Here is a 17942-nt window from a genome sequence, read left to right as displayed (position 1 = left end):
AGCTCCAAATGTGCTAGTTTAGTGGGTTGAATTTGTTAATTTGCAGGTGATTGCACCCATTTTGTCTTTTGGAAGAAATAAAGTGCTCAGGATAGCAGTACCCACTGGTGACATTACTTTCTGACTTAGTTTCGGTGGTCAGAAATGATGCAGAGAGACAGTATGTTAAACACCACCTTTTGTGAGCAATAATTATTGCAAGAAAAGTGTATTTTCTGTTGCTACAATACTCCTGAACATGTCAAAGTTGAGGCCCTATGCTGATGCCTATGCTGATACTTACCACTTTGCATTTTCACAGCATTGTACAAATATTAATGAACCAATGTAAACAGTCATTTTTATAATATGGCTTAATATAATAAGGCATTGTGAACCTTACGTTGCCCTCTGTGTGCTCAAGGGATTGTAATTTGTACCCTTTTGCATGCACAATTAAGGCTATACCTGTCGTCTGCTCTCTCCTGTTACTTTTTTTCCTCCTGTTTCTCTACCCTCTCCCATTCGTGTTTCCACCAAAGGGTAGAACAGCTTGGATTTCAAGCAGGGTTCCAAATCATCTTGGTGATAATTTAGCGTCCTATGTGCTATATCATTGCAAGTCTCTTTTCTGGAGGTCAATTTCCCCACATCTGGAACTACTGCTCTCATTACACTATCAGGATTAAAAACCCACCTGTGTTTCAAAATTGAATGTCTGCTGCACTGTCTGACACAGTTGTCAGCAAGAAAACACTGCCTATCTTGTTCTTGTTTTACTTTTAAAATGCTAGCTGTCCTTTTGCTTCAAGTTAGATGTATGTACCTCTGTTTGGCAGCATGGTTTCTAGTAGCTGTATTTCAGGTATTAAGAAGAGTGTGCTCTCAGGACTTGCAAGAGCCAGGAGTAAGTGGAATTATCAGACTAGAATGAAGTCAAAATACTGATGTGCTCTAGTCATTTTAGGATTACAGCAGAGAGGATAATATGAGGGCCAGCTCTCCCAGCTGTTGAAAGTGTACTTGGAGAGAGCTGAGATGCCAGCAGATGTTTTGCCTGCTACCATCAGTGCTAACTGGGACTCCCACAGCATCAGTTACAGGCTGAAGTAATCTTTATTTGGGGTATCTTTGTATGACAGCCACCTGCACTCAGGGGATAACCTTTGTAGCCAAACTGGCCTCATCCTGGGAAACCAGAGGGTTTATGGACTCCATAGCAAGACCTTTGTCTTCAGGGATGGTCAGCTTCCTGGACTGAAAGGTTAAAATGAAAAGCGTGTGCAGGTGTTAATTTTATTATAGTGTTGGTGGGCTGCAGAATTCCACACTAGGTAAGATGTGGTGAATTGAGAAGAAATAATTCAAGCCTCTATCCTTCAGTTTGTTGAGGGGAGACGTGCACCTGACAGCTGAATAGAGCTAAGCATTAGCAGCTTAAAGGTGTAGATCCTCAGTGCTTCTGAAGAGCAGTTATTTACACTATTCAGTGCAGGTGTCTGGCTTTTAATCTCATCATTCCTTATTACTCAGCAAGCACCTGTGTTCATACATTGCAATTGCCATACTGCAAAATGAATATGTAATTTTATAATCTTTGAATATGACTCTGTGATTCACAGCCACACAATGACATCCATAGCAGCCATGCCATATTACTTGCTGGATATATATTGGAGAATGATGGTTGAACCCAATTATTGCCATATATAAGAGGTTTCTTTACTTAATAGCCCCTTTGCCAACAGAGGATTCTTCTCTTTTAGAGTGGACTTAGGCATGCCAGAATGATGTCTGGGAAGAACCTCTTTGTAATGCTACTTAAATTAAATGAGATCTGTAATATATTTTGTCTTCCAGCTTTGAAAGTGTAAACTTTAAGGAATTTCGTTCATGCTGATAGCTGTAGTGATGATGTCAAGAGCTGAATAGGGGGACAGATTAGAATTCCATAGGTCAGACGTGCAAAACCTGTAGAAAAAAAATTAATTCTTGTCTTCCTTGGGAATAAAGGTGAAAAACTCTAGACCTACATGGATGAATAACCACCTTCAAAACAGACCTTAAGAAGTAGACAGAAAGCCTACAGCAGATGAAAACCACAGCTTTGATGTCACAGTCAGAAAAGACAAGGATAAAATGAAATTACCATACTGGTTTAAATCTTGCAAAATAAGTGTAGAGAGTACCTTATGTATAATGATAACATCAGTTCATCAGTCAGAAGAAACTGGCTGGTTAAGTCACTAGGATGAAAAGCCCCCTATAACAACTTGGGCACCTCTGGAGGGGTTTTCTAGCACAACTCCCTGTTCCAGGCAGGTCTAAGTAATTAGATCAGGTTGCTCAGGGCTGTGTCCAGTCAAGTCTTGAATATCTCCAAGGTGGGAGATCTACAACTGCTCTGGGCAAACCTTTTCAGTATTTGGCCTCCTTGTAACAACAGCAACAAAAATCCTTATATCTAATTTGAATTCTCACTTTCCAACTTGTGTCTGTTGCATCTTGTCATAGTGCTCTACAACTCTAAGAGTCTGGCTCTGGCTTCTCTGTATCCTCTAGTCAGGTATCTCAGTAAAGGAAATGAGAGAAATCTGTATTTCAGTGGCTGGGGACAGATAACAAGAAATGTTTATGGAGTGGGAGTGACCAGTCCTAGTGATTTTCACCAGTCTGGAACTGTGACTGATCAGTATGTGCCATACCATGAACCACCAACACCAACCACTAGTGACATGCTACCAAAAACTAAACAAAACCCAAATGCACTCTTGAAATTTATCAGCTCAGGAGCTTCCAGAGATGGTTAATAATGCAGCTCAAGTCCTGATAGAGATGGATGAAATCAAAATGAAGAGGTACAATGAAAATAATTGATTGTGTGGAATAGGGAGGAGTAAAATGTTTTGATTTATTCAGACAAGTCAAATGAAGACTTTGAAAAGCATCTTACTGCTCTCTGCAAGTTCATTAGCACTAAGTATAAATGGGAAGGGAAAGATGAAGACTGTTAATTAGAAAAAGCTTTATAGATGAAAGCAGTGAGGCCTTGGGGCAGCCTTCAGAAAAAGTGGTTCTAAAATATATATAAGACAGAAACAAAACTAAACTGACTTTGACGTGGAAGTCTGTGGGAGTAGCCTTTTGCTGAATATGCCATTTCTTTTCTCAAGGTAGACCTTGTGTTCAGGAGAAAGTCGCCTGGCATTTCAGTACTTATGGCATCATTCTGGTTACTCCTGGCATGCCCTTTTGTTTCCCAAGCATGGGGACAGGATGATCAGTGTGTGTGCAGTTCACTTGGCAAGCCCCCGGTGCCTGCATTTTGTGCGCATGTGGCAAGACTTGACACATACAGAAAGGTCAGATTTACTCTGTGTATGTGTAAACCCTCACTGCAGTGAGCCTGTGCAGGGGCTTTGATGATCTGTGAGCTGACTGGGCATGAGCTTCGCATGTGCATTTCTGCTGAGGAAGTCCAAGAAAAAAATACATCAGCCCATAGGAAAAAACATTGGTGAAAGAGTTTGGATGCTGTGTAGCTTTTATTAGTGTGCATTAAACTTAATTAAACTTAGATGTAGTTGTCAGTTACAACATATATGGGGGTGTTTGTGAAGCAGCAATACAATATCCTATCACAGAAATAACATATACAGAAATATATACTACAACAAAATTTAATCTTAAAGTATTTATGTTTGTTGCCCAAAGGAGACATGGGTGGGAAAAGCCAGCTTATGGGATATCTTCTGGGCTCAAAGGAGAGGGTGCTAGCTTTAATAAGAGATTTGTGGTAAAGCCCAAATATTGCAGATTTCTGTTGGAATTACTGTAGAAGACAGTGGGAATTTTGAACTTGCTGTCAGATGTTTATATTACGAGCTAGCCGTTCAATGAATTAAAAGCTTCAAAAAGCACACCAAGAAGAAAACCTACAATCTCTGTGTTGTTTTCTCCTCTTTCTAAACCAAATAAAAAGATAACTTTCGCTGATTTCCTGAGGTTGGCAAAGGCTTTTCAACAGCTCTCTATAAATCATTAAGAGTATTATATTTCTGCTTCCTGGAGGGAAATGTGCATGATAGGATTCAAGCAAGTCATTTAAGTGATCCTCATGGGGGTGGCATCAGATTGCACTGTTGGTACCTTTTTTATTGTCATTGTATGAAGGCAGCAACTGTTGCGTAAATGAAATGTTTGGATTAAGAGATCCATGAGGACAAATCCTGGCCATGTTTGTGTGGCCAGCTTGAAGCAGAACTTGTCCAGTATGCAAGACAGAAGAGCAGGACACGATGTTCTGTGAAGAGGCAGGTCTGGGAAGGTTGTGATGCCAAATCAGGCCTATTTTATTGCTTGTGTTCAATAGGAAAAGATGCAGAACTGCCAGCCAGTTTCTGTGGGAAAACAAAGAAAGACAAAAAGACAAGCAAGGTTTGAAGCATCTTGGTTCTTCTTTAGAACAGTGCAACATGGGGCAGAGTTACTTCCAAACAGCACGTAAGGAATGGCCCTGTGCAAACACTGGAGTTGGGTCTCCTGGGAAATTACAGTTTCCAGAGTTCACTTTCATAGAAGAAACTTTTCTGAGCAGCTTTTCCTTCCAACTGGTTTGCGAGTTCAAATTTTTCCAGTTTCCTCAAGACCCGGCAGCGTGCTTATCACTCCCTGTGGCAAGGGCTGCAGACCTGTGAACCTGTGCCACCCAGAGCCACCACCAGCACTTGCTGCCACCTTTCTTGGTGATGTAGTCGTTCAGGAGAGGGAACTGGCATAGTGTTGTGCCCCTGGAGCCACGGCAATGCAAGGCCTCAGGAAGCTGTTTGCCCAAGGTTGGTGTTGGGAGCAAAGTTTGTCCCAGAGCAGCAGGGCTGAGCTCCTCAGGGCACTTTCTGTTTCTCATGGTAAAACGTGTTCCTGAATACTAATTAACATTTACAAGGATTTTAATGTCTGCTGAGGGACATAGCTTGAGGGGAGGAAAACTGATGACGGTAAGAGTCTCAAATGAGTACAAAGGCCACGTGTTTAGCATGTATTAATTTCAAAAGAGTACAAAGGCTGCATTTTTTAGCAAAGCATTTGGCTTGCTTTACATTAAGTGTGCCCTCAAGTTCCACATTTATTTTTAATATATTACTTCTACCGCTTCTTTTCCTCTACAGGGCTTTTTCCCTCGCTGAATAGCATCCGCTCATCTTTCCTTGTCCCAAACAGAGCTGTCAATCTTAAAGACTAAATTGGCATCACCCTTTCCCCAGCCCCAGCTGTCCTTGGCTGCCTTTAGCTTCCTATCAGTGCGATCAAAATGTAGTGCACTTGTACCCGTATCTTTTAAAATCTATGCTGGTTTTCTTTTGAATAGTACCCAGTCTATCACAGTGGTCAAAATTGTTTCTGGCATCTATGGAGATAATTATAGTGTGTCATAATATTGTGAATAGTATATTACATTAATCTCCTTACATCACCAGGGGAATTCTAGATATGAAAGAATAACTGGCTTATACTCAGAAATCTAAGGATTGCTGTTCTATACTTTTTTTCATGATTGATTAACAAACTTGGCTCAAAATGGGAATAAGCCTATGAGCCTTTTCTGGATTTATTTAGACTGCATGAGACCTGTTTTGAATTTTGAGCTGAGATGAAATGCATTTAACAAGAATTCTGCCATGATCAATGGCAAGGCTATCGGGGGAACACCTTGCCATTTTTAAGGCTGTACTGCTGTTTCTATCTTCATGCAAGTGATTTTATTTTTCCCCTTAAATACACCTTTTGGCTTTGACAAGTTTTATTGTTCAAACTCTTATTCTATTTTAAATCTTCAAAACAAAAGACATCATTGCCATGGTGGAACAGAAGAGATGATATTTCTAAATGGTCTACTTGTCAGTCTGCTATGGAAGCTGTCAGGACCCCAATATGAACGCTAAGTGGGTTATGAATTTAGGATTTGGACATTGTTTATATGTTGTAAAAATGTGAATTTGGTATGTGTGTGGACTGTAGCTATATTAACATTTTTTTTGGCATCTTTCTATGCACTTTTTGATTTCAGGGGTAAGTAGCATCATATTTGGTATATCAGTGCCAAAGATGCTGAATGCCAAAGAACATTAAAAAGAACAATTATCTGCAAATTTTGGGTTTAAATAAACAATTTGTTAACTCCATTAACCTTAATCCTTTCTATCTCTAAGTACCACAATAATAGTGTCCACTGTGAAAAGATGCGGTATCTGACTAGTGCATATTTAGAGTTGTTTAATTATAATATTGCATTGGAACTATAATATTGCAAGGGAACATTGGTTGTTCCTTTATTTAAGTCCTTTTTTTGATTTCTATTTCAAAGAAGGCTAAACTCAAAAATTTATCTAATTTTATGAGAATCCACTCCCAATAGAGGAAGTTGAACTAGATGATGTCCAGAGGTTCCTTCCAAGCAGCATTTCTGTTATTGTTTGATTAAAGACACTGCCGTTAATGACTTACGACTTTACAAATTTGTCACCTTTGATAGAAACAAGTATAGTAATGGATGCTACTTTTGTAGTTTTCAGACAGAAAGAGGTTTTGAAAGAAAAATGAGGCAAAGACATAGTCTTACTGAGCTCTTAACGGGAGTGTACAATGCCTTAATGGAGTTTGCTAATGAATTGTTTAAGTTGTGAAATTGTGTGTAATATGAATAATATTGGTTTGTGGTTCCTGTGAAGTTAGTCTGGAAAAGGAACACGCTGGAGATTCTACCTCATAAGAAATGTGTCCTGTGTTACAGGGGCTTATCTTAGGTGAGACAGAAGCAATTCTGAGTTTCAAAGCAAACAGGTGCAAGACCTTTGTCTCAGCAGTCTCACCATCATCTTGGGACAGTGAAGTTCAGATGTTATTTGCTGACACTGAACTTTGCACAGCTCATCACACAGTTCAACCTGGAGTTTGTAATTCATATCTCTTTTTGACGAAATCCTTGGTTCACTCCATTCTTCCATCTAACTGGTGTTAAAGAAAGGAACGATTAACCACCAAGCCACCTAAATAATACCTACTGTCCTATGCAGTTCATAGTGCCCTTAAGTAATTCCCCGTTTGTTTTGTTTGTTTTACAGGTAAGTAGCACTTAGCACCTGTTAGTCAACAATTTATGGTAAGTGTATTTTGTCCTAAGCAAAAGCAAACTTAATGTTTTGCTATTTAAAGGAAATATACGAACTAGGAAGTTAGTCGTAGAACAAAATTTGTTTCAGATGGTAGCCTGTGCCCAGAATCTTTGCAGATGTTATGGGTTTACAAGGATTTTCTCCTCAAAGTATTATTCATCTGTTGCAGGAAGAAATAAATACCCAAGGCAATATTTCAAGGAAGTTGAGCAAACAATGTTTATTTTAAACAAAATGAGCAAATAAGGGTTTCTTTTTTCCTCTCAGCAATTTTTAGCTATAGTAACCTTGGAAGTTATTTGTAATTAAATGAAAATCTTGCCCAAAAGCAGTACGTAAACCTTGGTGTCCCTTTAACTCTTTTTGCTACAGGATATTTCTTAGACTCTTCTGCTTATCCTGTCTTTGGCTTTATGAGAATACTATTAACGCTTAGTTCTTATCTATTTAGTCTAATAGATAGATCTCAATATGCTTCCTAAAAGATTCCAGTGTCATCATCTTTGTTATTCAGCTGGGGAAGGAGTAGGGTGAAAAAATGTGTCCTGGGTACCTGTCAAGGCTCTGACAGGGCTCAGCATCCTTTGTGGGTACACAGGTGTTCTAAAATAAATCTGATTTTTCTAGTGTACACCAGTCATTCATTTAAAGTATTAACATAGTACTTAGTTGCTGTTTATGCAAACTTTAGAATTTCATTGCTTGTTTTTAGCCTTTTTTTTACTTCCTGGCCTCTTCAGAGGCAGTTGTTATAATGTTGATATACTGTGAAAGGTGTTGCAGATTTCCATGGCACCGTTTGGAATTCACTAAGTGTGCATGGTCCATTTTTCTTGTGGCAAGACTGACTGTCAGCATTTTACACAGATGCTGTTTGAGCATTTGATCTTCTTGGAAAGTCACTGTGGTTTTCCTCCTCGTAGTTTTAACTTTGTAGAAGATTTTTTGTTATTACTGGACTGTGTGCAGTTTTTTGTGTGTTTTGTGTGTTTTGGGGTTCCCCCCCCCTAACATTTTCTCCTCTTTTTTTCTCTTCATAAGTTCCATTTTTTTTTGTCCTGGAGCATTTTTATTTTGCATTCATATTGTTCTCTGATCAGACAACTCAGTCATCCTTAGTCACAGAGGCTTTTTCTTTCATCCTTACTGCACCTTTACAACACCTGTAAGTTTGTGATCTGATCTATGTTTATTTTGAAGTCTAGTCATTCAAATGTGTTTATTATACCAGTGACTTAATTAACTGGGTTTTTTTTGACTGTATTTTCTCATTTTCCTACGGTACCTTCTCCAGAGGCTTACTTGGGCTGCAGGCTTTCTGTCATCGTCTGTAAAATGTCTTGCCAGAGGATTATTGCTCTATGTCAACTATCATTTTCTCCCCAGAGATTTTTCCAATACATATTTGTGTATGCACTTGCAAAAGTGAGGTAGGTGTGATGTCACGTTTAAACACACTGACAGAGAAATGATGTATCTGCTAAAACTGTCTAGATCCAAATCTGGACATGGAAATCTGTGCAGAGGTTAACTCCGAGTTCCTTCTGCCCTTTGAGATGCCATTATCACCTTGCATCCCTGTTTTATCTGTTGTGTTAGTTGGTACTAAGTTGGCTACATTGCCGTGTTCCCATAATTTAATTTTTTGAAGGCAGGTTACAGGACTGGTATGGTTAAGTAAGAAGGGTGAAATGCTTTTTGTTCATGTTTTCATTTGTTCTGTTTGGTGAGGGGTGAGGACTTAAAGATTTTCTGGGCAGAGATTTAGCTCATGGTCCAGCTGCAGGGAAGTGTTTCGAGGGGTGATTTCCTAGCTCTAGTGCCTCCTGTTGCACCTGGAATTAAGTGAATCTAGATGGACCAGCTGACCATGCTTTGACTATCCCCGTAGCAAGCACTAGGAGTCTTATTGGCTGAAAAGTTTACCTCTGAATAGCAGAGGTAAAAAAAACCCAACCCCTAACCCTGGTGCTCATTGATTCAGACATATTTTTTAATACTTTTTACTTAACTTATTTTCAATATGTTTTCCTAAGATTAAACATATTTCCTAATGTATTTTTTACCTTCCAGCAGAAACAGTGTACCATAAATGCAAATCATACTGCAAAAACACACCTTGGGGTGTTCAGGTCTCAGAAATCTGTAGCATGCAGCTCTGCATATTGTTTCTAAGGCAATGTTTTTGAAAAGGTTGTAGAAATATGGAGACTTAACAGTTGTTCAGTTAAAATTCTGTTCCATGAATACTTTGGAAATAGTAGCATGGGAAACTTCTGAATATAATAAGCAGAAAAAAATATGGGTGAAAGAATTATCCTTATAAAAAGATGCTCATTGTGCCTCCATAATTACAATGAGTTTTATAGTTAAAGGACTAAAATATATCACATGATAATGTATGAAAAGTATGATGCATCTTTTCAAAAGAGTATCCTTTATTCTTGAAGTACTGAATACATTTTGTGCAATCTTTCCAACAGACTGAGATAACATTAATGTTTTAAAATTTCCCTGTATGTAAGAAATTTCTTGCATCTTAAACTATATTTATTGTTATTGTTGCAAATTATCTAAGCCAAGGCAATGCCTTACATGTATGAAGGTTCCTAGAAAAATGTACACCTGTAGTTTATAAAAGTATTTCTAGAGGTAATTTTTTTGCCCCCTCCCCCTTTTTTTTTCTCTGAGAGTTTCAGTGCTGAACCTGTTGAAAATAAAATAATTCTTCTAAGAAACTAATGAAATTTTTTTCCTCTCTAAAAGTGTTTTTTATCTCCTGATCTGGATGAGCCTACTAATTAAAGATTGCCTTAACAGGAACTTCACCCTCTGTTAATCTGTTGGCTGTGGTTTGGGATGGGCACTGCTGTGCACCTTTCCCAGACAGGCATCTTGACTCCATGACAGTGTGGGAGAGGAAAGTCTGTCCTTGTTTCTACTAGCAGCAAGAAGAAGCCACAATCACTTGTCCTTTCATCATAAAATTTCATGCATTGTTTGTCTTTGCTGTTTTTCCTTTGGTACCTCTTTTTCTGTTGTACTCTTTATTCTGAAACAATACTGGTCAGAAATTAGGCTTTACGTTTTTCCAAGAGCAAGATATGTAAAATACTGAACATCAGTGGAAATAATGGTCCTGTTTCCTTTGTCTCAGCAGTTGTATAGCACCTTCCTTTTACAGGTAGTCAAGATTAGATCTCCTGTTGGCTTTAGATGGCAGGGATTTACTCTCATATAACACTAAAAACCAGAAGCAGGTTGTTTCAATAGAAGTAATTACACTGTATCCAGTGCACCCCATTTCATGGCTTTTCTAAGTAAAGCAGCCAGATTACGTATTTATTAAAATAATAATAAAATATCAGTTCACCTCTGCATAGCTCCATTTTAACATGCAACTGTCACATTCACTGTTTTATAATTTTTATAATTTATATAATTTTTATTTATATATATTTATTTATTTATTATAATTTATTATTATTTATTTATTTATTATAATTTATATAATTTTTTTTTTCATTCCTGTGGTTTAATCACTGAAGGAAAGAATTGAAGGAAAGAATAAAAAACAGTGACCAAGAGATGTGTCTGCACCTTTCTGTTCTCAGTGAATTCAGTGGTACATTTATGCCTTATCGTTCTTCCCAAATTTTTTTTTTAACTGCCTTGTTGGAATATGTGAGGTGAAAGTTCAGGTGCTGCCTTGGAAGTATGAAAGGTGTGCTCTCACTTTCACTAAGCTGTCTAAAAAGCTTGGGAAAAGGAATGAGAGCAAAAGGGATATTTAATATAGCAAGAGGACAAGGCACTGATTTCTTCCATCCAGAAATTTAAAATCCCAATTTCATACCGGAGGATAATTATTTGGGAGTTTGTTCTTGTAAAAAATGGAAGGAATTGATTGTACATTTTATAGTTCAGTAGTTACTGAAATGTAACAATTGTTTTAGTTGTTTCTTACTATTTCCTTTAGCATCCTTTAAATCAAAACCTGTTTTAACTTGATTAAATGTTAAAACTTGCATCAAGCAGAAGTATATTGATCGATTTTCCCAAGAGTGGAAGGATCTCAATCTGATATTGTTTAAGTGCCCATTTATCAGGTTTGAGGAGTGTACACCATTTATAGAACAGCTCAAGTAGCAATTTCTCTGTACTTTTTGTCAGTGTGCCTCAGGAGGGAGATCTTAGAGGCTCTATCTGGGAGTATGAGAAGACGTCCCTCTTTTTGTGACTTTTACATTTTTTTCCTGTCTGCAGGCCCTTTTCACAATGGTGCAAATTAATGCTAACTGCAGTCATGACTTTGATTTTGGGTACTTTTCTACAGGCTGGGTTGATACTGCCAAGATAATGTCACTGAGCAATCAGGTGCTGCTAAATTATTGTGGTAATCAAATGGTTTGTTGGGCCAAATTCAAACTAATAGCTTATGGAGAAATTTCTGTTCCCTGTTGTAAAGTTTTTGAAGTTTTAATTTTTTATGTGTGCTTTGTAATGCTTTCAAAGCAATAGGCATTTTTTAATTTGACTCTGAAGCTGAAAATGTCAAGTTGCAAACTAGAACCAACTTATGTGATGTATATGCCCCAGTTCGAGCATGGGGCCTTCCTGGGCCCTCATACTGCTACCGCTTGGGTCCTCCCCTCTGCACCCAGAGGGTCCTGCATCTCATCATTCAGCCAAGCAGCACAGGCTGGTTGTGAGTAGGGATGCTGGCCATACCTGGATCCCATGCCCTGTGCTCCAGGCCTATGAGTAACTAACATGTGCAATTTGTCATACGTTTTGGGAATAAAAATCACAGGATCTTGGAAAGAGGGGATAAGCCAGTTGGAGAAGAGTTGCACCTGCTGAGATGGTAAACTGTTAGACTGAGGCTGATAATCATTTAGATTTGTGTGAAAGGAAATAATTCAGCATGTAAATCTATATATATACACACATAAAGTCCTGGGAGGGAGAAGGGGGAGAAAGGGAGGGGGGAAATGGAAAGAGGTAGTCACTGTCTTTTGTAGCTACAATAAAAAGACAAGTCTTATTCCTGTGATGAGCTTCCATGTGGTTAATATTGAGAAATGCTCATTTGTCAAAACTCAATGGACCACAAGAAATTAGTGTCTCAACAAGTGCATCTATATTTATGTTTTAATTCAGACCAGGAGAGGACTTCTGAAATAAATTTCCCCATCAAACTGCTTTGACTGGTTTTAGTTGAGCAGCATACGTATACCTAGCCAGCACTACCATATGACTTTTGGGTGCTTACTGCTGCATGGAGTTAGAACAGCTCTGTTTTGGACAAAGATGCTGTGTCTGCTTTTGTGGTTTATACTAATACAGGTCCTGCATAAAATCTTACTGTTTTCGTAGTGCTTAGTACTGACAAAATACCACAGAAATCTGTCATTCTGCAGATTGGGAAGATCAGTAGTAGTACTACTCTCACCCATCTAGTGAGAAGTGCGAAGCTGAGAATAATGAAATGAGTGTTTCTGTCCAGTTTTTAAGTGTATTTGTACATATTTAGCATTTCTTCCTTTGAAAAAGCCAGTTCTTGTTTGTATCTAGAAAGAAGCATCAGGATCCTTGCTTTAGAGATGCATGAATCTCTTCCTTCAGTTGCAGTGAGTTCTAACATTCTGGAGAGCTGAGTACTGATGTGTTACACCTTTTCCACAGACCCTGCAGAATGAGTCCAAAGCAAAAATGACTCTTTGGAGTCAATGGCTGATAAATAAACCTCTGCCTCCCTTTTCCTACTGGTGGTCATTAATCTCCAGAAAAATCAGAGCAGCTGGTTCTGTTGGGTCATTGTGTCTTAGTCTTCTGAATACTTTGGAGAATGACATAAGGTTGCTGTGGGTTTTGATGATATCCTGTTCTAGGCACTGTGCAAAGCTTCAGTGCCTTTCTGTATACCAGCTGAGCATGTCTGAGTAACAACATAATGATTCAGTTCATGGAACTGCTGGATGAAGTTCAGTGTTACCAAAGGCTGAGGGAAGATGTCATGAACTTGATAGCGTGACATGTATAAGAAAGTGTGGCAGTGTTAGGGAGGCTGCTGGTGAAAGAGAGAAAAACTTACTGGAAAAGACAAGGGTAACGAAGCAGAGGAGATGAGTGACCTGTAAAAAACATTCATAGCTCACAGCAAAATACAACAAGGTTTTTTTTCAATTAGTAATGCTGACAATGGGTTAAAAAAATTGTTCCTGGGCCATTATTACTCACATATGTGATTAAATTCATAAGGATTTAACTGCAGCAGTAATAATTTCCTCTTGTAAATCACAATCTCAAACTGCTACACAGAGGAGGGTGCTGTTAATATCCCATTTCTATGTGGGGAAATGAGATGGTGGAAGGGTGAAATTACTTGTTTGAAGTCACTCAGCAGATCCAAATAGATTGAGCAGCAGTTCCCAGATCTCCCTCAAGTCTCAGATCAGTGCTCAGTCTGAGCAGTATCTATAAACCTACAAGCAGCAGTTTGTGGCTCTGTGGCCTAGGATGGGCTTTGCATGGGGGTGCTTACCAAGCCACTTGGGAGCTGCCACTCTTGTGGCCTCTTCAGCCTGCATAGTTCCTGATCCAGGATGGGAAAGAGGAAGACTGGGGATGGACTCCTTCTCCTTCTTCTCCCAGTGGTGGCCAGTATCATCCACTTGCTACTGGAACATATGTGCAGTCATGCAGATTTCACATGTAATGTAACTTTCTAGTTTGAACAGTTGATATGAGCTACAGTAATGTCCAGATTTCATTGAGTGGCAATATTGTCAGTAAGTTGTCCCTCATAATTTTGTAGGTATTATTAAGTTCATTTTGTGTTCTTTGACAGTGCTTATTATCTAATTTATTTTAAGTGGTTTGTGTCAGCTCAGTAAATACTGGTTCTAATTTAAAAAGCCTTTTTACAGGTGCTTTACTACATTTGTATTCAAGAGGCATATGCTCCTCTTAAATCTGTTGGATCTAGTCAAATGCATACATCTTACAGATATGCAGTTACTTTTAGAAGCAGATTTTTCCACCCACATATGGACGGATTTTTGTAAGATGAAGAGACTTCTCTCTCAGAGAAAACCATTGTCACTGTCAAATTCTTTGGTCTTATCGTGCTCCTGCATCTTCCCTAAGCATTACATTTGGTTCCAAAGTGTGAAAATGACTTCCAGGCGGAGGGAAAGGTGATAAAACATCTCCAGAAAGGCTTTGTCACTGCATCAGGAACATGTTCCAACGGTTTCCTTCTGTCAAAGCTGCTGGAAACAAGATAGCATGTTTGTTGTTTGCCAGAGAAGCCTCAGGCTCTAATTCACTGTATTCCTGGTAGACGTCAGATTCAGACTGTATTCATGGCACTGTCCTGGGTTATACATTAGTTACCAGATCCACTTTCACACCTTTGGACTGCTTATCTTCTGAACTTCAGAGGGAAGACAAACTGTGTTAGGATGGGTGTGTGGAGGGGAAAAGTGGGGATGTAGGTCCTGATAGACCTGGCAGCCCTTTGTGCTATCTGGATGTCCATTTTCTCGGTCTCATTTCTGAGCTGCATTCTCCCTTGTGTCCAGTAGATGGTAATAACGTATTAAAAATGCTGCTTCATCCCTATTTTGATCGGAGGAAACAGTGGTGCCACAATCATGACGGATGTGCCAGGTTCCCAAGGTTTATATACCAATGATTCATTTTTACTTCTTTTAAAAATACTATTTTTATTTCTTTTAAATTAATCAAGCTGCTGTGAGAGCAAGGTCTTGGTCTCTATTGCTCACTCATAATATTTTGGCTTAGATATTGTTAATTGTTTTCACAGATGTCACTGATTCTGTATTATCTGTAAACCTATTCTATTAGGGTAAAGGAGGATGGGCTATATGATTTAATGGTGCCTTCCAGACCTGAAATTTTATGAATCTCCCTTCTGTGGTATGTTGAAAAGGTAACTTTCTACACTACAAAGGAAGAATGGGAGGGTTTTGTTTTGTTTTATTTTTTTAACTAAGATTTCCAAATACATTTCTCCCGCTTCTACAACCTCAGGATCAACTGCTTCAGGTAACAGGAATTTTAATTTCATTTAATAACTTGGTAGGGACAAATGCTATCTATTTAGGTGACACATCTACTGCCTTAGTGAGACCATAAACAACTTGCTGTTGGGAATAGCTTATAATATCTAGTTTCTATATCAAAAATACATGTTTTTTGGAAATGCCGGGGTTTTCTAGTAACTACTTGACTGTGGAAATTGGGCTGCCTTTGGCAAAGCTTGTCTATAAACCAAAGTTTCCATGTGTTAGACAGACTAAGCAGGAAAAAAAAGCCCAACACGATAAAAGCAGACCTAATAAATAGGTCTGTCATTGAATACAGTGAGAACAATTTTTAAAGATGGAAGTATTGCTGCTTGGTGCTTCTGTCTATCTGTTTGTTTAGGATTTTCTATGCATTCTATCAGCGTAATGCCTAGGCAAGTAACTTACTGTGAGATCAGCACTGTATATTTGCTGGATTCTGATACCTGATTTAATAGTCATGTGCTTATCCTGTAAAAGATATTTGTGAAGACACCTATATGTATGCACTGTAGTAAAGATAAGTATTTTTTACTCCATTGACAGGATTTTTTTTCAAAGCTGTTGACGTTGGTTTTGTAATGCAGCTATTTTAAAGCTGAAAGGAGATCCAGTCACCATTAATTCCTGTGTAAATTAAGCATAATCATTTGGAGAAGAGACCCTTTATTTAGTGAGTTTAAAGCTCATTATACAATTTTGTAAGGGGAAAATTACCGTGCCTGTAAATTAGCTGCATTTTCTAATGAAATAACTTGGCAATTTTTCCAGCCTCTTTTGATCAGAATAAGAATTACAGTGACACTGGAAAGTAAAATCATGCTATTCCTACTGGCAGTTTTTCCAGTTCTACAAGAAATTATAACTGTGAACACATTTTGATTCAGATTCATCTCAACAAGTAACAAAAGCATCTTTTGTCATAGTGGTTTTTCAGCTTCTCTTTTCCACCTCTCTTATTAGAGCCTAAAACCAGCTCCACCAGCCTTACACATGGCATATGTTGATACAAATTCTCTGGGGGCATGTGGCTTTCTCAAGCAATAAAGCATCATTAAACTCCTCATTCTTGAGGACGCTCTCTTTTGCGTGTGAATTGTGTTTCAAGGGATGAACCAGCAAAACTCATCATGTTCATTTTCCCCCCAAATGAGGCTTATGTCTTGCTACCAGGCTTGCAAAGGCAAGTGTATTTACCATCGGTGTCTGTGCTTATCTAGTTTTATCCTGACATACAGTCTTAGATGGCAGCAAATAGATGGTATTTCAAGTGGTTTGGCTGCAGCTACCAGCAACAGGAGTGGTAAAAGACAAAATAATTGTTTTTGAGCAGACTGTCCTCTTCCGACCAGCAGCACCCTCATGTGCAAATTAACGAGACAAGCTGGTGCCTATAGCTTTGCAGTGCATACACAACCGTCTGCTAAGCCAGGTGTCATGACTGTGCTTCAGCAGCTAAAAGCAGAAATCCATGGGTCTGCTCTAAAATTAAAAATAATTTAAAGAATGCCTGAAATAATTGCCTTTTCCTGAATGGGTTGCGTTTTATAATGTGGATAAGAATCTTATGTACTCATAGAGTGTGGTTGTTTTCCTCTCATTTGCAAAAGGTATAAATACATTTAGGGGCATATGGATTAGTATCCTCAAATGTATTTTTGTTTTTCTGTTCCTGCTTTCATCGTTTTTCATCTGTGTAAAATAAGGGTCAAAATAAAATAGTCAGCTTTGGAAAACAGCATTAAGGCAGACCATAAAGGAGTATTCAGAAATGTCATCTCGGTGTGTGCATGACTTCTTCATTTCTTCACACAATAACTCTGTTCTGCGGTAACGGCAAGTTGCAATGCTCCTTGAAGTCTTTTGCAGTGTGTTAAAATAAGTGAAAGATGGAATTGGGTTTTGTTACAGTTGATCAATATGAAACTTTACATCAATATGAATAATATTCCTTCAGCAGCTAGGAGCTGGTATTGAAGTTTTGCTGCTGACCAGTGTTTTTGGATCAGGCTAACGCAGAAGGTCAATTACTCTGGTTTCAGACTTGCTCCCAGTCTAGCACAGAAAAGCAAAAGTGTTTCTCAAATAGCAATTCTATTGATTTCTGTGTAGAGTTCCATTTAAAACATAGGGCTGTCTGTGTTTGTCAAACAGGTTGACAGGACAAAAAAAAAAAGTCGTATTTCTATTTGGATGGTATCAGAATGTAGCCTTCTGAAGTTAGTGTACATAAGTCTGAATTTTCAGTACTTTTTGGGTATGGACAACCACTGATTTTCAGTCCTCAATGGTGGTTACTCAAGCACATCTCAAAGGTCGTGTATTTTGGCTCAGTGTTTTTAACATCTGAAGGCGGACCCTTGGGATAGTCGATGTGAAAATAAAATAATGTGCATTTCCTAAGGCCACCATTTTGAGGGAGTGGGTAGAGGTGAAGATTGAAATATTTATTTCTGATGAAATTGAAGAGCTTTTAAAATGTATTTTATCTTTTATAAATTAAAAAGATGAGTAAGGTTGGTTGCTGCACATAACCAACAATGAGCATTAACAACGCTAACAAAGGTGGAGGGAAGAGAAAAAAAAAAGGCAAATTTAAGGTGAAGGATGCACTACTCTGATTATTAGAGAGAAAAAAATTAAGAGTTGCCACAAAGAATTTTAAGCATGAGTTTCTTATTAGGTTGTTTGAGAG

At 38.4% G+C, this 17942-nt stretch overlaps 1 protein-coding gene across 4 annotated transcripts in view; it reads left to right on the top strand.

Moving 5' to 3' along the window:
- Positions 1-17942, top strand: part of SMYD3 (SET and MYND domain containing 3) — a 402483-nt gene that overhangs the window by 191014 nt on the left and 193527 nt on the right. The window contains exon 1 of one of the 4 annotated variants that reach the window (XM_062629466.1): positions 8165-8316. The exons of the other annotated variants lie outside the window; for them this stretch is intronic. The gene's annotated coding sequence lies outside the window, so the exon portion shown is untranslated. Of the gene's footprint in view, positions 1-8164; positions 8317-17942 lie in introns of those variants that run through there. 4 annotated transcript variants of the gene reach the window in all.

Source organism: Pezoporus occidentalis, unplaced genomic scaffold, assembly GCF_034315485.1.
Source record: "Pezoporus occidentalis ecotype Australia unplaced genomic scaffold, CSIRO_AGI_Poc_V1 ctg34, whole genome shotgun sequence".
NCBI classification, from domain to species: domain Eukaryota; kingdom Metazoa; phylum Chordata; class Aves; order Psittaciformes; family Psittacidae; genus Pezoporus; species Pezoporus occidentalis.
The sequence above is the reverse complement of the archived record's forward strand: the minus strand, read 5'-3'. Positions and strand labels throughout refer to the sequence as shown.